The following is a 23,449-nucleotide window of genomic DNA, read 5'->3' as shown; positions in this document are numbered from 1 at the left end:
CGCTATCACTTCCTATTTGCAGAACTGTAATTGTGGGAAGGTTTAAGGTCCATAATCGCTAATAATGGACATCTGTGCTCAGGAGCCAGGGAGGCAGAAACCCTCAAGCAATTGTTTACCACTTCAGTCAAAGAGGCTGTCAGTGAGAGATGCTCCAGTTTTTGCAGCTCTACGTTTGGTAGAAGCAACATCTGACTGCGTATCTGTAAAAGGTCAGAGTCTGGTGAGAACATAGGAGAGAAAAGAGATTGTCACCGATTTATCACGTGTAAGGACTTCATTCACTAATCTCATCAATGTGTATAAATACCTGAGGGGAGGGTGTCGAGAAGATGGAGCCGGTCTCTTTTCAGCTGAGCCCAGCAAGAGGATGAGAGGCAACGGGCACAAACTAAAGCCCACGAGGTTCTGGCTGAATATGAGGGGGTGCTTCTTTACTGTGAGGGTGATGGAGCACTGGGACAGGTTGCCCAGAGAGGCTGTGGAGTCTCCTTCTCTGGAGATACTCGAAACCCACCTGGATGCCATCCTGCACAACGTGCTGTAGGTGACCCTGTTCGGCATAGGGGTTGGACTAGATGATCTCCGGATGTGCCTTCCAACCTCATCCACTCTGTAATTCTGTGATGCACCTCATTGCATTCATGCGCAGTTTAGAGGGCTTGAAATGGAAAAGAAATGGAGGTATGTTCACTGTTGTTGCAACCAAGATAGTCGAGGGCTGTAAGTGTGGTGATATTTGTGGAAAGAGGTAGTATCTTATATCTAGTTAAGAAAAATAAAAAGATAACCTCTCTCCAGCTCCAAACTTTCACCTCTCCCTACAACTCTTGATGGTATTTGATCATTTTAGCACTTGATAGCACTGCTAGGCTTTCAAGTTCTTCCATTTTGAGTGCTGAATCCTGGAAGCTGTCTCCCCAAGCAGGATGAGAGCGCAGCACTGGGCACGTCGAACACCCATGACCCAGGGCGGTGGTGGGGACATATGGCCCTTTAGCACCACCACATTTTGGCGGTGCTTAATTTAGAAAGCCCAGACCAATGAGAAGGGTTTTTTAGGAGTAGAAATATTGGAGAGCTTACAGCAAAACTGTGAGGTGCACCAGAAAGATTTATCACAAAGGGTTTATGTGCTTCTCCAACACAAAGACAATTGTTGAAAATATCTGTCAAAAGGTGCCATGAAACATCTGGACTCTCCCTCCTTCTCATCATCTCATAATGCTCACCCATTAAACAAGACCGTGGGGCTCCAGAAGACACAATGTTTGAGCCATCCTTGATGGACATGAAGACCATGTCCATGTCCAGGGTACTGGGCTGGAGGTGGGGTTTTGCTGGGGACCTCAGGGCTTCAACCCACTGAGTCTGCGGCCACCCAGCCACTGGCACCAGGCATGTGTGGAGGTGACCCGAGTGCGGGGCTGGTGAGAGGAGCTAAAAGTGAGAAATGTGTCAAAGTGGGAGCAGCAAAACCAGGGTAAATGATGGAGGGGTGCAGGAGGTCACCACATTGGTGTCGCTCTGCAAAACTTGTAAAGGCTTGTTGGTGTCGAGTCATGGGAAGGGAAAGTGGGTGGCTCTTGAGACATAGTAAAAATGAGAATTAACTCACCTACTAAATTCTCAGTCATCCTCCTCATATAACCACTGCCAGGAAGTCTGATTAATCAGTCTAAATTTAAATAGAACAAAAAAGAAAATACTGTACAGCGTGACTGCTCTGTGAGGAAACCATGAATTTGCTCTTTTAATAATTAAAAGTGACCCAGCAAGTTTTCCAAAGGAACCATCTCCTGTTCGTGGAATAAAACATTATCTTCACTGCCCATGTATGTGGAGTGTGCTGCATTATCTGCCCAGATAATTGCATTGTTTTGCCTGTTTGGATGAAATTACATTTAGTGAGAATGACAAAATAGTTCCCCAAGTGCCACTTATTTTTCTGCTGAGAAAATACTGTGTAAAATTATTCCATTCATGGAAGAATTGAAATGTTTTAACTACCTACTTGGTCATCTTTTGTAAATTATGGAAGAAAAAAAAAATAGTTCATTGCCACTGCCAACATGAGACGAATGTTTCACTGCGTATGACTACAGCTGACAAAATTTCCACCCCGAGCACATTCTAGTTCAGCCTGGGACATGTCTCACAGCCTTGTGTTTTGACTTTTTGCTGTGCACAACCAATACGCTCCTACAGCTCAGCTAGTGCTGCATGTGCTTTGACCTTCAAAACCAGATTTCTAGATATCTTTACCCTTGAATTTTCTTAATGCATCAACATCACTGAATAGGAGAAATATCGCTAATATCTGCAACTCAAGAGTTCTCCACCAGATAGTGTCTGAGACGTAGCTCTCAAGGAGCTGTCTGGGGAAGGGCTTTGCCGCTTTTAATCCCCTGGAGTACAACTTCTCCATGCACGTCAGCGAGAGTAAATACGATGCAAAATGAGTAGAGGTGGCAGAAGTGAGTCTGCAGGCACAGCCCTCAGTGAGTCAAACTGTCCCCCAAAGACCACATTAAATCGTGCTGGTAGCGGTGAGACAGCACAAACGCCACGAAGCTCATGAATGCCACGGGCTCGTTAACATCTGGGAGGGTTTCTCTCAGACGTGAGCGTGGTGCAAAATCTGAAGTCCATAAAAACCTTTCAATGGCCCCAGATTTGGCTTTAAGAGAGAAGAGCAGGTTTTGGTATTGAGTTCAACTGAATGTTTTGGAGCAACCCAAGCCATCGAACTGTTGGCATTGCCACAATGGAAATAGGAAAGAAGCAGAGCTGAAGAGACTTCTGAGAAATGTAACAAGCGGGTTGACTGGGCAAGAGTTGAAGCACCTACCAAGAAATACGGAAAGAGGCAGGTTCCTTTAGGTGTGCCCATGCAGCCATTTTGCTTATAAAGCATGTTTCAGCTCTCCAGTAATCAGACCTGTACAGAAGGATTGTGCTACTGGACAAGAAAAAACATATTCTTTAACAATGTCCATAAATTGAAGGCATCATAGAAGTAAAAAATCATGCATTTTTGTTGCATAACAACCCTTGATGAAAAATCAATACTTTATCGCTTTGTGTGCCCACATACTGGATCTCAACTAGTCTAATTTCATATTAAAAATCACCGGCCTTTGCCTGTTATCAGATAGAGAAAAGGGAAATTAGCACACTCTTTTTTCATGTTTCAGAACAAAAGCATGAGCTTTGAAGTGCTGCATTTGTGAAAGAAACAGTTGTGGCCTGTTAAAACAAGCTTTTGGTACTGAAAAGGTTAACTAATTTGGTTTCCCTGATAAGTTTATCTGTGATCAGAACTGAGTCATACAGAAAATACTCCTACAAGATTTGACCTTTTACTTGTATCCCACACTGAGATAATATTATACTTAAAATGGATATCAATAAGAACTTTGTTTTAAAAAGTATATTTAAAATAAATTACTTTTAAATAACAGAAACTGTTTTCAATTAGCCCTGTTAAAGGAAATCAACTAGAAAGTTATGTATGCTTTTTTATTTTCTTTATATAAATTATACCCAGGAGTCCTATGATAGCAGCACTACACAAACTATGCACTACCTTTATATTTATTTCTTATCAAAATAAACTTAACAAATTAGATTTGTTTTTACAGCACTTTATATCCAATAATGACAATGTTGTATTGGTCCCAGGATAAAAACAATGAAAGTAGCAGCTGAATGGTATTTTTATTAAGAGTTAACAAAAATGTCCTGTGCAAACACAGTGTATAAAGAAAATTAATTCCATAATTCCTTATGATGAAGGCGTTTTTCTCTTTTTTCTTTTTTTCTCACAATATCAATCTCATTTGGAAAGATCATTTTGAGGGGAAAACTTTAAGTTTTAGCATGACTTACTCAGCAAAATGATATGGCTGAACTTAAACATTGCTGACTGCTAGGATTTAATATTAGGACCTGGCAAATGTTTTGATAACTTAATACTTTTTAAAAGAAAACTTGTTTGTTACTGAAGATTTTGGGAGCCCAGAAGAAATATAATCTAAAAAATAACAGAGCTAAAGATCCAAAGAGATGTTTCTTCTTTTTACCATTTTTCCATTTCCTCTACCTTGAACTGGTTCCTCCATGCTAGCATTCTTAGAGGCCTTTTTATTGGTGGCAGATTCAAATATCTCTGATACTCACCGTATAACTCAGCAAGAGTCCACGTTTTCCTCCAGCAGTGGAAAAAATGGCAGGGCTAATAGTCTGGGGTTTGTTACTAAAAACGAGTCCTTATACAAAAAAAAAATTAAAACATTGTTTAGAACATGTGGTTTGCTGCTATTAAGTTAACAGTGGAAAATCTCATTACTTTTAAAGTTAATTTTATTTTGTGGTGGGATTGTTCTCTAGGCTGAGACAGATTTTCTCTTAAGCAGAGCCTCTAATCCTACCTTTCAGTCTTCTGTTCAACAAGCAACTCCTTGCATAGCTCCTCTAGATGTTTTAAGTCAAAGTGCTGAATTAAAAAAAAGAAAAGAGACTTTTCCCCACATGAGATGACTCTCATGTGCCGTCTTCTCCAGCTCTTGCTCTGACTAGAGGGGTGTTCCAATGAAGATCCTGGGTTGAGGGTGCTCTCTGAGCAGTGCTAAGAAAGTTTCTGCTCCTGCTGAAAGATTCAATGCTGCTGAAAGCTCTGAAGGGGGAAATTAGAAGTTAGATGAATCTTGATGTCAGCTCTGTTCAGGAAGCCGTGCAGAGAAGCAGAGGAGTGAGAAAAGTGTAACATGTCAGATGGACCAGAGCTTCTGGACACCAAAGTGGCCAAACAGAGAAGAAAATAGAAGACTGTAAAAGTTTCTGGATCCGATTTCTTCTGAAAGTTTGGAAGCATCTCACCTGACTTCTAAATCTGAATTGAGGCTACAATGATTTACAAGAACAGAGGACCAAATGTGCAATTTGAGGTGAAAATAACCCCAAGGCAGAAGCCTTGCTTACAGCTTGCAAGCTCTCTGTACATATATATATATATATATATCTTACTCACAAGTTACTATGACTCAAATCTGAAACTCCTATGGTTTAAAATACCAAGTGAGATTCAGAGCCACATAATATTTGCTTTCCACCAGCAGCCCAATGGTTTTTCCTTTAACGTATGCTCACACATGACAAAACTCACCCTTGTGCAGAGGTGAGCCATTATATTGTAAATTCCACTCACAATATAATCCTCATGTAACCCAGCTTGCGAACTATATTTCCAGATATCCTTAAATCTTCAAGTTCATCCAGTTCCCCGGCACTCTGAATTTTTACTGTGTCCTGGCTTGCCATGAGAATTTGACTTCTGCTTCCTGAATGAGCAAAATATATGCACCGGAGATCACTGATGATCTGATACTACATTTCTTTTGAACATCGCTCTAGTCCTTCCTTCTTAACAGAGCTGCCAGAGTCTGAGATCTGCATCTAGAAGCTGACTCAGCCTCACTACTGCCGAGACCTCGCCTTTCCATCAGTGGTCATTTTAGAAGCTAAGGAGGGCAGTCTCTCAGTATTTTTTGGAAACCGAGGAAAGAAATGGATCAGCTGATGAGTAAACAGAGGCACCCCGAGCAGAACGAGCTCCCAAGCTCAGCAATGCTCTGCTAGAAGTGTCGCTGTCTGGGTGCAGCTCATAGGTTTGCTTCCAGCCAGTTGCACCACATTTTTACAAAACAATAAAGCAGACCGGAGGGTTGCTCATTGCTTCCTTTTGAATAAGAGTGCCTAGGGAACGAAGATCTGACGTTGACAACGGCCTGAGTACCTGCAGCTCCCATGCTAGCTAGGGAGAGCAGCAGATGTTCAGCATCTCTGCAACATCAGGCCTTCAACTTAACATACGTGAATCCTTGGATGACCTCCCAGAGGTGAAGTAAGTGACTCCTGCCGTTTGAGGACTGGGTGCCATTTAGAGCATTACCAGAGATTTAGGAAACAAGTTTAGAGCTGGATATGAAAACATACGGACTGGGATTTGGGCCTTACCCCAAATCCCTTGTCTTACAGATGAACAAAAGCTAAACGTAACCAGCCTGGGACAGAGAAACTTTCATCTCTTGACAGACATCCAAAGTATCAGCTGAAACAGAGAGTGAGCACACGAGACCTTCCTCTGACTGAGTGATGCTTTGGAGCTGCACTACCCCTGGGGTAGCGAAACCAGCTCATTTTTGACATCTCGCACATGTGCAATTGAAAAGTGAACTTGCAAAATGGGGATTATTTTGAGAGCTAAGTGAAACTAGCTTGCTCAGTTTGCAGAGCTCTCGGGATCACTTTCTTATGTTCTGCCACGTACAGATCTATACACCAGGAGTTTTGCTTTGAGTTTTAGCTTCAAACAAAGCAAAACTGAGTGTAAACCACTTTATTTTGACTCTTCAGACTGAAACTAAGTCTCGCCCAGAAATTTTCAAACGCCAGAGTGCAGAGTACTGGCAGCCTGGGTTTCAACCTGGACCATTTTCAAGCTGTCAGCCTGAGGGTCAGAGACAAGCTTTCCTTACGTGCACTGGTGCTGAGACCTGCCTTCTCTGTGCGGTCCCATATCCGCACAAAACTACCCCAAACCACACAACTTCATGCATTTTCTTCCAGGAATAATAGGTGAAAACATCATTGTTGGATTAAACTAATATTAAATAGTGCCAAATTAGTAATTGCTCTCTCTAATAGATTGGTTTCTAGCTAGGCCCACTAAAATTATAATAAAAACGCAAAGGCAGAAATCCAGAGGTACAGCTGGCGGTATTTATTGCTAAAACAAAAGCTGTTTGCTTACTTTTATTTTAACAGACATGACTTGTCCAAAGCAGTACAGCAGAGTGTCCAGAAACACCTTACTGAAGAAGCTTTGAAGAAACGCCTACATAAACATACTTTTATCCTTTATTTTACCCACTTTGCACATTTATTTTCTTAGCAGCCCACCAGCCCAATGGTTAACCCATTGGATTACCATTCTTACCAGCCACAGAAAATCATTTCTGTCTCATTTACAACAGCACTTATTATCATATTTCCATGCTCATCATTTAACTTTCCACTATATTAATAACCAAGGCCGATTTTAGCCAGCAAGCAATCTAAACCTTCTAACTTTGACAAAAAATCCTGTGTGATTATTTCTCTTTCTAACCATCAAAGAAGGTCACTGCAGCTACTCTAGGTATCAGCATTTTTCCTGTGTGATTCACTCACACCAAGCAAACCCTCTAGACCGACATTTCTTCCGTTTTTGTATTTCTGCTTAACCAATAGGATCAACAGGTCCCCTTCTCCGTGGGTGGTGATAATGTCAGTACACCATTGCCCAAATAACCTTTCTCTATAGGGAAATGCTAACATTTAATTCTTTAAATTTAAACCACATGTATGTTGGTTTCATAACCGTTCTCTGCATTAACTGCCTTTTGTTATTAATTTGTATCACTAAAAACCTTAATGAAACCGGTTATTTAAATTGGAAATGTTAAGTGCAGTAGACATCTGAAATTCGGGTATGAGCTATAATACATCAAAATATTTAAATAGTAACTAAATATTTTACCTAACCATTGTAAACACATTTGCAGAATTAATAATGACACAGCCCTGCATATGTTCAATGTAAAGCTGTGTCTCCAAAGAGCTGTTCTCTTTAGCCCATTTCAGGGAACGTAAGCAACAGCCCAAGAGGCTTTTGAATGGTTTCTATCAGTTACCTTCATCTTATCCAGAAACAAAAAGTGTCATTTAAGTGCTCTACATGTGAGACCTCCACTAAGGAGAACAAATTACGTGTGGGTTGACCACATACAATTTTCCTCCTGGTACTCTCTTGAAGAGGCACTGCCACTGTATGCATTCTTCACATACATTGCCGAAGGGTGACCACAAATATACAGCTGCCAGCAGAGTGAAAATATTGGTATTTGGGACAAATACTCGGGGACTTCTTGTTCAAACAACAAGAAAACTAAATTGCTCCTCAGTAAAATTTAACACAACTGCAAATATTTTAAAAAGCAAATAGATGGATTATCTCTTAACTGGTAATTATATAAAAAACTCATGAGGGGGGGACTGTGTAAAATTTTAAAGTGTTGTCTGTAATCCCTAGAAATTAAACAAGTTCTTTAATATTTACACATATGATCTAGAAAATATTTACATAGGTCTATAGTTACAGTCATTATTTTAATTATACATTTCATGTTTCAGCACACAGATGTGTTATTTAATACAGATAAAACTGTAAATCTGTATGTTGCAGGTAACAGAGTTTAGATACAGGCACATTATCTTTGGAACCATCCTTTCCAAAACATGTACCACCTCCAAGGTGCAAATTTACACTGCTTGTTTTTTTTCAGATCTGAGTTCTGTAGCTAATTCCATGAACCAAATATTTCACTACCCAGAATACATCTGGAGTCTTCCTCTGGACTGAAATTGATAGAAGGAATATCTTTTCCCAGTCTGTCTGGGGGAGTTTACTGGGGCTGGTAAATTATATAAAAAATAGCAGTCATTGGAGGTGGTTGCAATAACTCAAGAGGTGTCCTGTGGACTTGGTCACAGATTTCAGGGTGCTTAGGTTTTAGCTCTCCAAGGCTTTCTGTAATGTGCATTCTATCCTATTTCATGGTCTTTTGATTAATTCTCAACCATAAAATTTTATCACATGTCCTGGTATTTGGTAAAAACTTTAAAAATGCCATTACTCCCTTCTAAAAGGACAAACCGTTCCTGGTTCTCTGTAGGAGTCTTCCTCCACCTTCACCCTGGCTCAGAGTCCTGGTGATCAGTGAAACGAGTGACACAAAAAGGGTATCTGTTTCTTGTTTCACACAGCCACTGCAGCCATGCCTTGGGAGTTCATCCTGAAAAAGGTTGATACAGATTTAAAAATAAATTAATATACTAAACAAGAAGAATTCTTCTGCTTCATTCACAAACAACAAAATTAATGTTGTACATTATTAAATCAGATTTTCTGATTGCTTTGTAAGTCACCCTGCACCATGCCTTTTTCTGTAATAATTCAATGTTTTAAACTTCTAAAAATATAGTCCAAATTCCTGTTGAATGTAATGGTAATGTCTCATAAAAAACAGCTCATCGGAAAGTCTTCTCTGTCTATACAACGCTAATTAGTGTCTGTGGTGAATTCTATCCAGAATTTGCTACCTTCCAATAGCTTTAGTTTTATTATAAGATCAGTTATATATTTTATACTTATGCAATATATACTTTTTATAGGTTATACAAAAAACAAATTGTTCTTGTTCTAAAAGAACATTTCAGTAACACTCAACCCAGCATTGTACAATTCCTATATAACTACACTAACTAATATATTCAAGGTTTTTAACTTCCCTCCTATTCAGTAGACCATCAAAAATGGACCTGATTAACATAGGTTTGTAATTACTGCTTGTATTTCTCTAATTCCCTGTAGCTGAGTGCCCCGGTACCTGAAGTTACCACTTTCTTCAGTGAAATTAGCTTGCTGCATCATGCACAAAACTGAAGAATTATGCTCACTTTTACCAGACGCACGACAAGTTTTGAACATCAGACCGCAACGTTCCTGATGGAAAACCTCATTTTCTTAGCCAGGACCTGGATGCATTATCTAGAAGGGAAAGATTAAGCATTCATTGCCCCAAGCACACAGTTCTTGCAGCCTCTCTTCTTGCCCGCTTTGGTCCACACCCGAAGTATCAGCGGCTCCCTACTCGTGCACAGGTTCAGCTCAACCACCATAATTCAAAGCAGACTCTTGATGGTATCCTGTTAAACACAATAACCTTCTACTTGCTAGATACGGAATTACTTTCCTGCCTCTATGCCTTGTTAAACTTGAATAAAACACCTTGGATGGAATTACTTTCACAGCTGTGCCATCTTTAATTTTGTTAAGCCTTTGTAGGGTCATATTATTTTTTATGGTGGTTTTCTACGGCCGTATCTAAAGGAGAAATTCAGATACCTACAAGAACATACCCAATTCTCTCTGGAACAACCTGGAGTATCCAGGGCATCTGCACTGGGGTGGCAGAGACAATGTGGGGCCTACAGGAGACCCTCACTTTTGAACCATCAGCAAGAGACCAGCTGGGACTCCCCAAGGGCTCCAAAATGACACAGGAGGGCTATGTCTAGGCACATGAATTTCTTCCAAAATTAATAAAATAAAGCATAAAGTAAAAATAATAATAATAATAATAAATATGATATGATCACTTAACTAAAAACATGAAAAATTCACTGTAAAGACTCCAAAGATATAATTTTGCTTTGATATGCAGACTAAATCCCATACTTTACTATATAGAAAACAGTTGTAGACAATCACTGCTCATCACCTAGGTTCCATGAAAATAAAGTGCATAATGAACTAGTCAAATTCACAATTTTTTACTTTTTTAATTCAAATTATAGAAGACTGCTACATTTTTAGTTAAATACTCAAGAAGTCAGAAAACACTAATACAGGCTCCATGTAAGCCCAAGTCTACTGCTTTTAACTATTCTAAAGTTTTTGATTCTAAGTTTACATACTATTTTTTATAATTCAGCAACCAAGTGTTTGATACTGTTCACAAGAAAAGCATTGTGTCATTTGTATTTAAATAACTTATTGAAAAAGAAATGGCTGCCTACACCACAATTATTTCATATCACTTCATTGTAATTACAAATTCTAAAAACATAAAATTAATTCCCATCTTAATGTGTTCCTCACAGCCAAGTCTTGGAGCTTGTACTCTTCTCTTCCTCCTGAATAAATTCCTCCCAGAACCTAAAGAGGCCTACAGGAAAGCTGGGGAGGGACTCTGTGTCAGGGAATGTAGCAATAGGACAAGGGGTAACAGCTTTAAACTAAATGAGGATAGGTTTAGATTAGATATTAGGAAGAAATTCTTCACTCAGAGGGTGGTGAGGCCCTGGCACAGGTTGCCCAGAGAAGCTGTGGCTGCCCCATCCCTGGAGGTGTTCAAGGCCAGGCTGGATGGGGCTTTGGGCAACCTGGTCTGGTGGGAGGTGTCCCTGCCCATGGCAGGGGGGTGGGACTGGATGGTCCTTAAAGTCCCTTCCAACCTGAACCATTCCATGGTTCTATGAAATTTAGGCTGAAAGACAGAAAACTATTTATAATCATCAGAACTGTCACGGGTTGGAACAAACCTCCATTGGGATATAGGGTGGGCAACACACCTACTGCGTGGATTTCATGGCAAGTTTGGTTTTAACAGACAGAAGATCAGATTCAGTAGGTCACAAGTACCCAGCAACAAACCAGAAGAATCTTGGTTCTTCATAGCTCAGGCACAGCTTTCTCAGCGTGATTTTCAGAAATCAAAAATAATCTCTTCATATTACAGGAGGCTGCAGCTAATAGCCAGATGAACACTTAAGGGATGACATAAGTATTACAACAGACATTAAAATGATTATGTGAATCTTTTCTGCTCAAGATTTATTTATAAAGTAGAAAGTGAAATACTACTTGCGGTTACTTCAGACTAAATCCCAAGTAAGTCTGCTGATTTCAGTTACTTCAATGAGATTACTTCAAGCTTTCCTCGAAGTAAATGAGATCTGAATTCATCGCCTTAATTGTGCATGTCTTTGGGGGGATCTACAGCCCAAAGCCCATCATAAAAATTGATGATTATCACCGTTTTTATAGTCATGGGGGGTGAGTACACAGTGGTGAAGATGCCAGAGAGAACAGCAGAAGGCAGAAGACAGCTTTAACTGGGCATTGGTTTGCCTTACTCATCCTCTGCCCTTTGTTTGTTACATGGCAGGATTACACAGTGCAAAGATTCTGAGAAAATATTCTGATAGGCTGTGCTTCATGCAGACCAGCCAACTTTGTCTTGGTTTTTATTTAAAGTATCCTTCAAAAGCTGTATTTTAAGTGAACTTTTTTTTTCTTCTTTGTCACAGCCAAATTCTCCAGTTCTGGGATTTACAATATTTTCCTTTTTCCAGAATGACACCTGCTGGTGGGAGAAGCATGGATGAATTACAGATACATTGTAGGTTCGGTAGCAGCTAACCTGACCATAGTCTTTGAGCAAGCTCGTCACTGATGCCAGCCAAACTGTTGATAATAAAGATTTGGAAATGCAAAGATACTATAAGGAGCATGTTGTATAAGCAATATAATTTTCCATTCTGATTTAATATTCGCTCTTATTAAATCACCAAGTTACCAGCTACCTCCGACAGACTCTGAGAATGGTGTTTCAGTGCTAGAGTCTAGAACTATTTTGGGAAGCCCACAGCATGGATATGTCAAATTGATATGAAAGCCAGAAGAAAACCCTTCCTATCCTATGCAAAAAGCTGCTGTGCTGCTTCAAACCCTCCAGTGCAAGCAAAACCAGCTGCTGGCTCTATTATTGGTGCTTAACACCCCAAAAGATTAGCATCTCAAAGAGAAGCATTGTGTACATGTCCCTCACCCGGTATGGGAGGACATAGCTAGGAGGGACAGAAAGCAAGTTGTGCCTTTGCCAAAACTGTGACAAATACTCCAAATACACCAGGCAGCATTAGGATCTGTAATGGGTTTCCATACCCTCGGCACTTCTGTTGTCTCAGTCTACAGGAGAAGCCTCCAGCTAAACTGGATCCAGACTTGAGCTTTTGATGCTTCCAGCATATTTACTGCAATATTTCCCAAAGTGATTTCCAATGCTAAGAACATCCTCGCTGGGAATACACAACTGTATTTCCTTTTTCTGAGATGCTAACTACCCAAAGTTTTCTGTAAAGGCAAGCTGAAGCGTAGATGCTCAAGACCCTGAAGAAAATGCTAAAGTTGGACTCTGAAAAACCTAGAAATCTGAATTATTAAAGCTACACGGGGATATTTTGGGACAGTAGCTTGTGGCCATTACACTAAATTAGATTTTGAGAACTGTATGTTTTGAGCATGATTTATGAAGAAATATTTGTGAAAAAAATGTCTAGTAAAAAGAAAAGTGTTAGAAATTCAATTCAGAATTAGAATTCAAATAATTCTTTTGATTTATTTACAAGAAGAGTATAGGCAGCATACACATTCAAGGGTGTTCCTCTTGGGTAAATTATTAATATACAGATAATGTTATGGTATACCTCATTGCAGTATCAGAAGGCAAAATTCCTCGTTGATTAGCATATTAGACTGCAACTTAGCTTCTATTCCTGGATTTGTCGCTGGCCTCTTATATAGCTCTGAGCAGACAACTTCACATCCCTGTTCCTCCAGTTCTTCCATCTGTGAGAAGAAGATAACATTGGTAAATGCAAACACATGAAAAAGGGGGTACGGTGCTGTAAATTCACTGATTAAAGTAAGACACGAGGTTGTTTGCTTCAACGGATAGCTTAGAACCGGAGAGTTTCTTTAGATATATTCCTTACAAATTCATTATGTCCAACATATGGTTGCACATACTTCTGTTTACAGAGTCCTTGCTTATCATGCATATAATTATGACTACCAAAAGTGACTATCATAACTTCCGTTTGTTGTTCTGTGCCTCCTTAGCAGAGCAACGCCATCATGAAAAGCCCCATTACATTCCCTGCCTTCAGAGTGAGACTCTAGCCCAGGTTAAGCACTTTGCTGAGCATAGGAGCAGGCTGGGAGCAGAAGGACTGATATAGTCCCCAAACCTGTGATAGCCTGGCCATCCCCACAAGGTCTGAGCAAGCTGGAAAGCAGAGAGGAAACTGCAGAAAAGATGCTCGTGCAAATATGTTCCTGCTTTTTGCTGCTGGAGCCCAAGGAGCTTTACCGAAGGTTTGCTGGCTGCTTCTGCTTAGCTCAAGGAGACACATCATCGACAATTGACTGTGACTGTCTCATTTCTGAGCCACAATCCAGCAAAAAGACACTCCCTATCCCAAAGTGATGGCACCGCTTGTCTTGTTAGAGGTCAGCTTTACTTTTGAGCTCAGGTTAATGCTGACCCCAAATCACAAGGCTTTCCAGCTTTTTAATGCCACACATGGTGAATGAAATGTATGCATGTTATAGAAACAGCCTGGAATTCAAATAAGCCTCTGCACAAGGATGAGAGCTCTGAATTTAGCCAATTTTTTCCGCTCTCTCAGCTCTGCTTATTGAAGTCACATTGTTTGGAATAACCTTAGCGTTGGGATTACTTTCACATCCCATTCTTTTTATTCCGCCTAGGACATTCTTAACTTCTACCATCAATGCCTTGCTCACCAGGTTGTGAGATACGCATGATTGCCACAGACCTGGCCCACCTCACTGGGCAGAAACTGTGTTTGGGTCTCAGCAATGCAGCTACGAGGTTTTTAAGCACTCTCATCATTTCTCAGTGACCAATACTTGTCCCAGGAGGATGAATGCTAGGTAAATTAAGTTTTCTGAATGTCACTTACCTAACACTGACCTGAAGAGGTCTGAAAGGCACAGATTTGAAACTGAGGCAGCCTCCCTGCTCTGTAGCACTCTTCCCTTCCCACGCTCCTTAGGAATGGGTAGTACTAGGCTGGAGTTTGACCCCAAAACACAGTACAGATCCAGAACCACAAAATTTCCCTTGCATGGAAGAAGTAAGAAGGCTCCAGACCATTGCATATTTTTTAATTTCTCTTTTTTACTGCAATTTTTCCCCTACTACTCCATTTTTGTTCATCTGAGTTGTCATTTTACAATCCTACCCTGAACACCACAATGACAGCTATTGATTCTCCATCTAAAAATGTACACTTCCAGCAGAAACATCATACACTTTAAATTCTGTTAAGAGCAAAACACAAGATAATCCACACTGTGTGTGCTTTCTGAGTCTGCACAGGACCACTAAACACTGCAGGATGTAATGGCAGTCCATGGAGAAAAAAAAAAAAAGTATATCTACTTCACCCAAACTAGCTGCAGGTAAACTTTATTAGAGAATCGTAACCTCACGCGTCTTTCCTCCCCACTTCCCCCTTTCTACTTCCCTACTTCTCTTCCTTCTTCTCAGAGAAAAAAAAAAAGAATCAAATATTTTGCTGTACCACAGCAAATTCTCCACTTGCATACCATGTTCATGGTGTTTTGTTTGTTGTTTTGTTTTCAAAATTAATTAATACATTCTTTTTATTCTATTTACTAGATACACATTTCTTTCCTTCAGGACCTGTTTCAAAGCTTTGTACCCTTGAGCTTTGTTCCAGGTTAACAGACCTGCTCTTGTCCTGGTGACTCTCTCTTCCTTTCTTATACAGAGAAGCAGTGCTCTTGTCACATGGTCCCTTTTCTCCTTTATGAGATATTTAAGTATATGTTTTCATACACCTATTCTGTCTGAATTCCAGAACAACAGCTATCCCACTCCCTGGACTTTACTCTTCTTTGTTCTGTTGCTAGTTCCTTATAATTTTAGCTCAGACACCCAGCATAGATTATATTTCATTTTGCCTCTGCCTCCACTGCAGAGGAGCCTTGCTCTTTCCTTCATTTATTTTAGATGGAGGACTTTTTTCTATTTCTTTCAGGCTCCTTTCATTGGCTCTTACTTTATTCCTATATATTCTGCCTTCTGACTCACAACTTTCTTTGCTGATCCCTCTTTTCCTTCTGTCCTTGCACTACCTACAGACATCCTTTCAGTGATGATTACCCATCACATTAAATAGGGTGCCCTTCCTTACTATTTTGCTGCTTTATTTGGGATACAAGTTCTAGATAGTTTTTACACCTGAGACACAAAAAAATCAACACCTCCTCCACATTTCAACTCCTTGGCTCCTCAATCCGGATGACTTCAACAACTAATTAATGTAAAATCATAGAACCATAGAATATCCTGAGTTGGAAGGGACCCACAAGGATCATTGAGTCCAACTCCTGGCTCCACACAGGACCACCCAAAAATCAGACTATGTGTCTGAGAGCGTTGTCCAAAAGCTTCTTGAACTCCTGTCCCAGTGCCCGACCACCCTCTGGGTGCAGAACCTTTCCCTAACCCCCAGCCTGACCCTCCCCTGTCCCAGCTCCACGCCGTGCCCTCGGGTCCTGTCGCTGTCCCCAGAGAGCAGAGCTCAGCGCCTGCCCCTCCGCTCCCCTCGTGAGGGAGCTGCAGGCCGCCATGAGGCCTCCCCTCAGCCTGCTCTGCTCTGGGCTGAACAAACCAAGGGGCCTCGGCTGCTCCTTTGGGCACTGATAGCTTTATGCCCTCCTTACACCGTGGCACCCAGAGCTGCACACAGTGCTGGAGGCGAGGCCGCACAGCACAGAGCAGAGCGGGACAATCCCTTCCCTCGCCCGCTGGCAGTGCTGGGCCTGATGCACCCCAGGGTACGGTTGGCCCTCCTGGCTGCCAGGGCACGCTGCTGGCTCACGTTCAGCTTGCCATTGACCAAAATGCACGGATCCCTTTCTGCGGGGCTGCTCTCCAGCCTCCTGTCCCCCAATCTGTATGTATAGTGAGGGTTGCCCCATCCCAGGCACAGAATCCAGCACTTGTTCTTCTTAAATTTCATATTGCCCAGCCCTCTAATTTTTCAAGATGTCTCTGCAAGGCCTCTTTTCCCTCAAAAGAATCAACTGCTCCTCCCAATTTAGCATCATCCACAAATTCATGTAGTTTATCAAAATTTTCCTCTTCAAAATTAGGAACCCTAACTATAGTCCTGCTTCTGTTTATTCTTTTATTTGTTTCAAAGTTACTTTTATGCTTAGTCTTCTATAACAGCCATGGTGCTCATCAAAATGAGGTCTAAATAGGATCTATTGAGAAGTCATTTGGTGAAGACGTATTTTACCTACTGTGTTTATAGGCACATGGGCTCTACCTTGAGAAGTAGGGCCTGACTTCTGCACATTTTCCTCCAGGATACACCTAGGAAGTTTAAGTTTCCAAGAAAGATATTATTTTCAGTTGTATTTATTTCTCAAATTATACTAAACAGATCTCTGTTTGTGTGTAGATGATAAGGATGCAGTGAAGGCTACAGCATCCATCTGGAATGATCCCTACGGGTTCTCTTTTAACTATCTTTTCCCCAAGGCATTTTGACGTAGACAAGTTCGGTGTTAGGCCAGCAACAAATCTGTTTGATTTTTTGGTTTTGTTTGTTTGTTTCTGGGGGACAATTTGTGACAAACTTTGTTTTTATCAGAAAGCCAGTATATGAAATTTCCAGCTCATTCCCAAAGCACAGGCATCACTTGACAGCACAAACCCCAGAGCTGCTGGACACCTGGCTGCCATAGGGTACCTCAAAAAAGCAGCTGCCTGGGAATGGGGAAGCCTCAGAGCTGGGTACCCTGAAGGAGCAGCAAGCCTGAGGAATTGGGAGCCTTGGGGAGGAGAACCTGGAAGGTTTGAGGCTCCACCAGCCTAGGAGGAGGAGGCTGCAGAGCTGCTAGCCTGCTGCAAGGACAAAGAGGGAGCTGGCTATGCTAAGGCAGGGTGAGAAACAGCATTTATTCCTGCTGGTGGTGTAGACTTTATCCACCTTAAGAGAAGAGTTCGCCCACTCTGCTATCTACCACTACACCCCTGGTCAGAGCATCCCGGAGACTTGCCCAGTGGAGACCTGGCTGCCCTGCTCGGCTCCCTCAGGGTTTCAGTGGAGCTGCTGCACCTCAGGACAGCATTTCTGCCCCACCAAAGTGGTGCTTTCCAGCTGAGCACAGCCTCATCAGAAAAGTTTGGACGAGTTCTTCTCTGCAGCGCGCTGGCATCTCCAGTTACCACCAAAATATGTAAATCTTTCACAAGCATTAAAAATGTGAAGCAAGACCAGCATTTCAGCCACCAAATGAGTAATACCTCTGAAGCAGATTCAACAAGAAGTTTGTGGGAATTTTTGTCTAGCATTATTTACTGCTACAAATTGCTTACCAGATCAAGCCTGTTCAGACCGCTGTGCTTGTTACACCAACAGAAAAAAAAAAAAAAAAAAAGAAAGCTTTAATTCTGCAAGTCTTTTTTTCTTGCGGCGTACTCTCGCTCACTTTCACTAACACAGTACGAAAATGATGCCTTGGGATTACAATAGCGTGATGGAAACTTTTTACTACACTTCAGTGAACCTTAAGGGAAAACATGTACGTACACACTACAGATATTATGTGCATTTCCAGGAACCCTGTCAAAATTGATCACATGAAAAAAAAACACAAGACAATTAGAAAGAAAACTGCTTCATCAACTTCTTCCATTGCTCATACCATGGGGTAGATTTATGATCAAAACCAAAAGCATCATTTGCAACAGCCTTTTGAAAAGTTGGCTGGATTTCCTACCCTGTCACCTCTGTGAGCCACACAGAGAATGAGTAGTCCGTGATCTTCTGAGAAGCAAAACACTACCTAAAGTAGCGACGTGGTTCAGGATTAGGTCCAAAACGCTGAATTGTTTAATCCAAGAACAAACCACATTGTACTTTGCTTATGCATCTGCAAACAAAATAGGGTATGATGAAACAGAAAACTCTCCTTGTGGTTTTTTGTATATCATCCTTGCCACTTTCATAATTAGAGGACATAGGCTACCATTAAAGTCAATTGGAAAGTTCCCATTGACTTCAGTAGATGTAAACCAGGCATTAATATTATGCTTTTCAGTTTTCTTGAGGTTTAAACACCTCATAAAATAAATTTACAGATGAACTAGTAAATGTACACTCACAAAGAAACCTCCTAAAGAGTCCCTGAAGCCATATTTTTAAATGCTGCTATTCATTCAGTTTATATCGAACAGATTAAGGGACTGTCAAACAAGGGGGCATAGATCAAGAACAGCAATAAGAAATGCTGAAAATACATTCCAAAAATATAATTTCAAAAATATCATTTGACATATTTGACAAAACAGACTGAGAAGAGGGTTTTATGCTATGTGACATGTTTCACGAGCTCAGAAAACCCTATCTATTTATTTATCTGTCTATCCATTTCAGTGATCTGTAAATGAAAACATGTACAGTATACGCAGCAATTTTTTTTCCAGGAACCCTTTCAAAACCACTCACATAGAATTACAAGAAAAGCTAATTGAGAAAGAGAGTCTAACCGATGAGAAGTCAGAAACACTACCATCCAGAGCTGACGTTTTCTCCTATAGAACTATGTGCCCATTGGGCATAATTTTTGATCTCGCAGACTTTCCACATGTAAAACTCCAATTGACTTCAGTGAAAATGAATGAACTGCAGGATCTAATTAAGCCTGCTGAGGTTTGAAAAACAATCTCATATGCTGCCTGAACATTTCCACGAATTTCAGAGATTTTCGAGATACTTTGCCTAGTTCATTGCCAAATAAGTGTTTATAAATATTTATAAGGATAATGTGTAAATATAAATAGAAGGTGAACATTAGATGATAAATAGATATAAGGAGCTAATAATTACCTGAACTGACTTGATGAAGGCTCTATTAAATGGAACACAATACATGACATAACCAAACAAAGAGCAGTGATTGATGGATGACATTTGCACAATCATCTTGTTCCAGACACTTCGGGCACAAGCAGAAAGGCTCTTTTGGCAATTAATAACCACATGGGAAATGTTTGCCCATTACGGCACGGGAGCATGGTAGAAGAGGCAGGAATACTGTCCAGCTCCCCAGGGCAGAATTCAACCACCTTAATCAGGAGACCTTGTTTTCTTTTTCTACCATGCGATGATTCATTCAGGAAAAACCTTGCACCTTCTCAACAAGTGAGCTAGGGTTCTGCAGTTGCCATCCACCAGTTCTGCTCAGTGCTGGTTCACATCCAGAGCGGATCCATGCTAAATATATGGCCAAAGCCACACGAGAAAAGACACAGTGCAATCACAAAACACAAAACTAAAGTCAGTGTTACAATGCAAACACGTGTTGGGAGCATACTGAGGCTGCAGAGATCATTCTCTTATTCTTAATTTTAGGATACTTGTCCTTGTAACTTTAATATCATCTTAATGTGGTGTCTTGCATATACTTGGTGTTAAAAACAAACTAATAAAGACTATTTCCACTATGTGGCATCATACCCACAGAGATCCATCAACTGGGTTTTGTTGACGGCCAGCTGGATGGTGCTCTCAGGTCCACGCTGACTGACACAGAAACTGATGGCAAAGAATCACAGAACCGTGGACTAAGGGAAGTTGGGAAGGACCTCAGGAGGCCACGTGGTCCAACCCACCAAGCACAGAAGGGCTAATTTCAACATTAGGTTTGGTCTCTCAGGGCCTTATTGAGGTTGTCTACTCTCTACATGCATTCAGGCTAGCAGTAAAGAAAAACTACAATGAAGGTTGGCCAAGAGCACACGAATTATAAAAACTGGGAGCTCTGAGTTTCCTTCCAGGTCCAAAGGGCTAAACGAAGCTTCGCTGCAGCTCCAAGTAATGACCAGGGACAATACTGCAGAGGTCACCTCTGGTCTGGCCTCCGGTGCACCCAGCTAGCGACTGCCCAGTCATTCTGTGAAGACAGTGTATGGAAAGTCTGAACACGGGAAGGAGCTGTGCGAGGCGGAGAAGATGAAATCTCTGGAAATATTTGCTGTTAGGCTTTAGTAAATCTCTATGGAATATTTGGTAACTGTGTTTTTTCCACGTCTTGAAACAGTTGACCAAATTTGAAAAGCTTTGTGAGGATGGCAAAAGGCACATGCCTGATTCAAAAGCTGAGAAAGGTCTATCTTTGCTCTAAAACCTTTTAAAACACAGGGGCCAGACTCTTTTTTTTTTAAAAGCAGAAAAAGAAAAAAAAAATTTACCGGACACCTTCTTATAAATAGTTCAATCGCTTTGGCTGATACTCAAAAAATAAAAAAAAAATCCTACAGAATGACATCCGAAGTAAATATATTTGACCCAAATATGAGTTCAGCAAAGCTCTGAACAACTGAGAACAGAATCTTATAGCAGGAAGCATTAGGAAAACTTCCTCGTGGGCAGAGCTGCCCGTCCTGCCTGCAATATTGTTTGTTAAGCACTTTGGAATCCGTCGACACGAACAGAACCACATAACTGAAGCTGCTGGGCTGCATTTCCCTGCTCCCTCTTTCTGCTGCAGTATCTTACTGTTAATTATTGCTATGAACCGCAGCTGGCTGGTGGGAGCACCAGGCAAGTACGCTTTCCCCTGGAACTAAACTTCAGGAAAAGAAAAAATTCTGAATATGCATTGCATCAGGATTAAAGACAAATTTTGAAGTTTGCTTCCAGGGAAAACGCTGGTGCATTCAAAGCCTGTTAATGTACAGGGGAAGGAGTGCCAAAGGACGAGAGCACTCCACAAATACAGCTGCGATTCCATGAAGTCAGAGCAAGCAGCTCCTTGCCCACAAGATGAGGTAAGTAAGGGATGCAGTGTAACAGCCCACAGAACACAAACGGATCTTGCAGCTTGAACTATTTGGGCCATGAGGCCCCAAAACGAATAATATTAAACATATCATATGCGTAGCTTTTGTATTCAGCTCAGATTTTAATTGTGGATTTTATTTGACAGCTCTAAATATACTTTTTTAGAAGTGTTTTCTCTACCATGGTTATTATTAAGGTATTTCTTTCTGGACTTCCAATATGGGACTTCTCTAGCTGGTTAGGAATTGCCAGTGAACTCTCCATCCTGTTGCACTCAGCAGAAAGTTTGCTGCTGATTTCAAGAGAGCGAGATTTTTACCCTGCAGGAAATCAAGGTAAGTGGGAAATAATACTCATTTCATCCAATTAAATAGTAAAGCTCACGAGCTGTCAGGGTCTCAGTCCACAGACATTTCCTTTTTCTGTCAGAAAAATACAGTTGGGGGGATGTATAACATAAAGTACAAAAAAGGTGCTGTAACGCAGAGTGAGACAAGGGGGCCAAAGCTGTAAATTCCTTCCATCGACATGGTAATCTGTATTTGTAAAAGGCCAATATTGAGCAGGCAGTGAAAACAGAAATGCATAACCACATCACATCGTTCCTCTGCCAGAAACATTCATACTAATTTCCACCATCAAACGCATGGTATGATTACTTAAAGGTTTTTTTAACCAATCCTACTTATAAAAACAAAATCCTCAAGATGGTGTAACTTCACATTTTCATATTCTGTAACATGAATATACATCAAATTGGCAACAATCCTTACCTTGTGTACAAGCCTCCTTCGGGGTCATTAACAGGGAATCAACTCCTTGCAGTAAGTAAACACTTCTTTTTCTCATTTTTTTATGTTAGAAATTGAAAATTAATCTTGCAAGTCATTTTGAACCAGGAAAACAGGGCTGACAAAGCAAGCACTGTAGTCTGATATCTTTTATTAGGCCAACTTAGAGTTCAAAAATATGCAAGCCTCCTTGACCACACACAAGTTCATGTATGCAGAACTCCAGGCTGGACCCATAAAACATATTAAACTACTTGCTTTGTCACTACTTATACACATATATGTATATATAGTATATACGTATATAATGCACATGCGTATACATTTGAAAGGCTTTGGAATATACTGTTCATTGACATAAATTTAAAATAACAACTCTGAAGGACTTCTGTGGGTTGGCATGTAATCTTGCTATAGACCAGTGGGTTTAATAAAGAAAATTTAGCAGCGCACAAAACAAATCCTGGTTTCTAATGAGGTCTAATTCCTATGCAAAAACTCACGACTCCCATTAACAGTACTAGCAACCATATGTTCTTTGCTGCTAATAATAATAATGAGGAATACCTGGCAAAGGTATAGCAACGTCTTTCACGTGAGGTGTTGTAGAAAGAACAATGAAGAGGTTTACTAAACTCATAGCTATAACACTTCAGGGTGCTCTATGCAGGTACAACCCGCTGTAAATTGATAGGTCTCTTCTGCACAAGAATTCGAGTGTTCCTAACGTTGCTATGTGTCCACCACAAGGTGTGTGCATAACCTGCTCACCTCTGCTTTTCCTCCCTCCAGCGTGCAAACAGATCACCGCCCAGCTCTTCAGCAGCCCTCAGTCCACACGACCTGGGGGAACGAGGGGCCAGCAGTGGGAGCTGCGTACAAAGAGCACGTCGAAGAATTACAGTGGTGAAGGTAACTACTCTTCTTTCTTCAAGTTCTGCTACCTGTGAAACAGAATCACAGAATCACAGAATTGTAGGGGTTGGAAGGGACCTCAAGAGATCATCGGGTCCAACCCCCCTGCCAAGACAGGTTCCTCAGAGCAGGCTGCCCAGGGAGGCGTCCAAACAGACCTTGAATATCTCCAGAGAAGGAGACTCCATAACCTCCCTGGGCAGCCTGTTCCAAAACCCTTTCCAGGTGTTTCGTTAGGAGTGCAGTCACACCAGTAAATGCTTACTATTCATTGCAACAAAGACTGAAGAATCGGTGTCCTTCTGCAGCGTGAAGCCTTTGTGCTACCACCAGCAGTACTGCTTCAGAAGTGTGAGTATCAGTGGTCGTGTGGTGTCCCC

The 23,449-nt window shown here is 41.1% G+C and overlaps 1 long non-coding RNA gene across 26 annotated transcripts in view; it reads right to left on the bottom strand.

The window, feature by feature from the left end:
• Nucleotides 1-6,769: 6,769 nt before the first annotated feature.
• Nucleotides 6,770-23,449, bottom strand: part of LOC106035064 (uncharacterized) — an 82,769-nt gene continuing 66,089 nt past the window's right edge. For 23 of the 26 annotated variants that reach the window (XR_010827998.1, XR_010828011.1, XR_010828022.1 and 20 more), the window contains 4 exons: nucleotides 22,926-23,098; nucleotides 13,156-13,297; nucleotides 9,562-9,652; nucleotides 6,770-8,897 (listed from right to left, as the gene is read on the bottom strand). This is a non-coding gene — a long non-coding RNA (uncharacterized lncRNA). Of the gene's footprint in view, nucleotides 8,898-9,491; nucleotides 9,653-13,155; nucleotides 13,298-18,298; nucleotides 18,452-22,925; nucleotides 23,099-23,449 lie in introns of all 26 variants that reach the window. The other 3 variants (XR_010828014.1, XR_010828013.1, XR_010828019.1) reach the window with 3 other exon arrangements.

This window comes from Anser cygnoides, chromosome 1 (genome assembly GCF_040182565.1).
Source record: "Anser cygnoides isolate HZ-2024a breed goose chromosome 1, Taihu_goose_T2T_genome, whole genome shotgun sequence".
NCBI lineage: Eukaryota > Metazoa > Chordata > Aves > Anseriformes > Anatidae > Anser > Anser cygnoides.
Note: the sequence above shows the minus strand (reverse complement) of the source record. Positions and strands in the feature narration are given on the sequence as shown.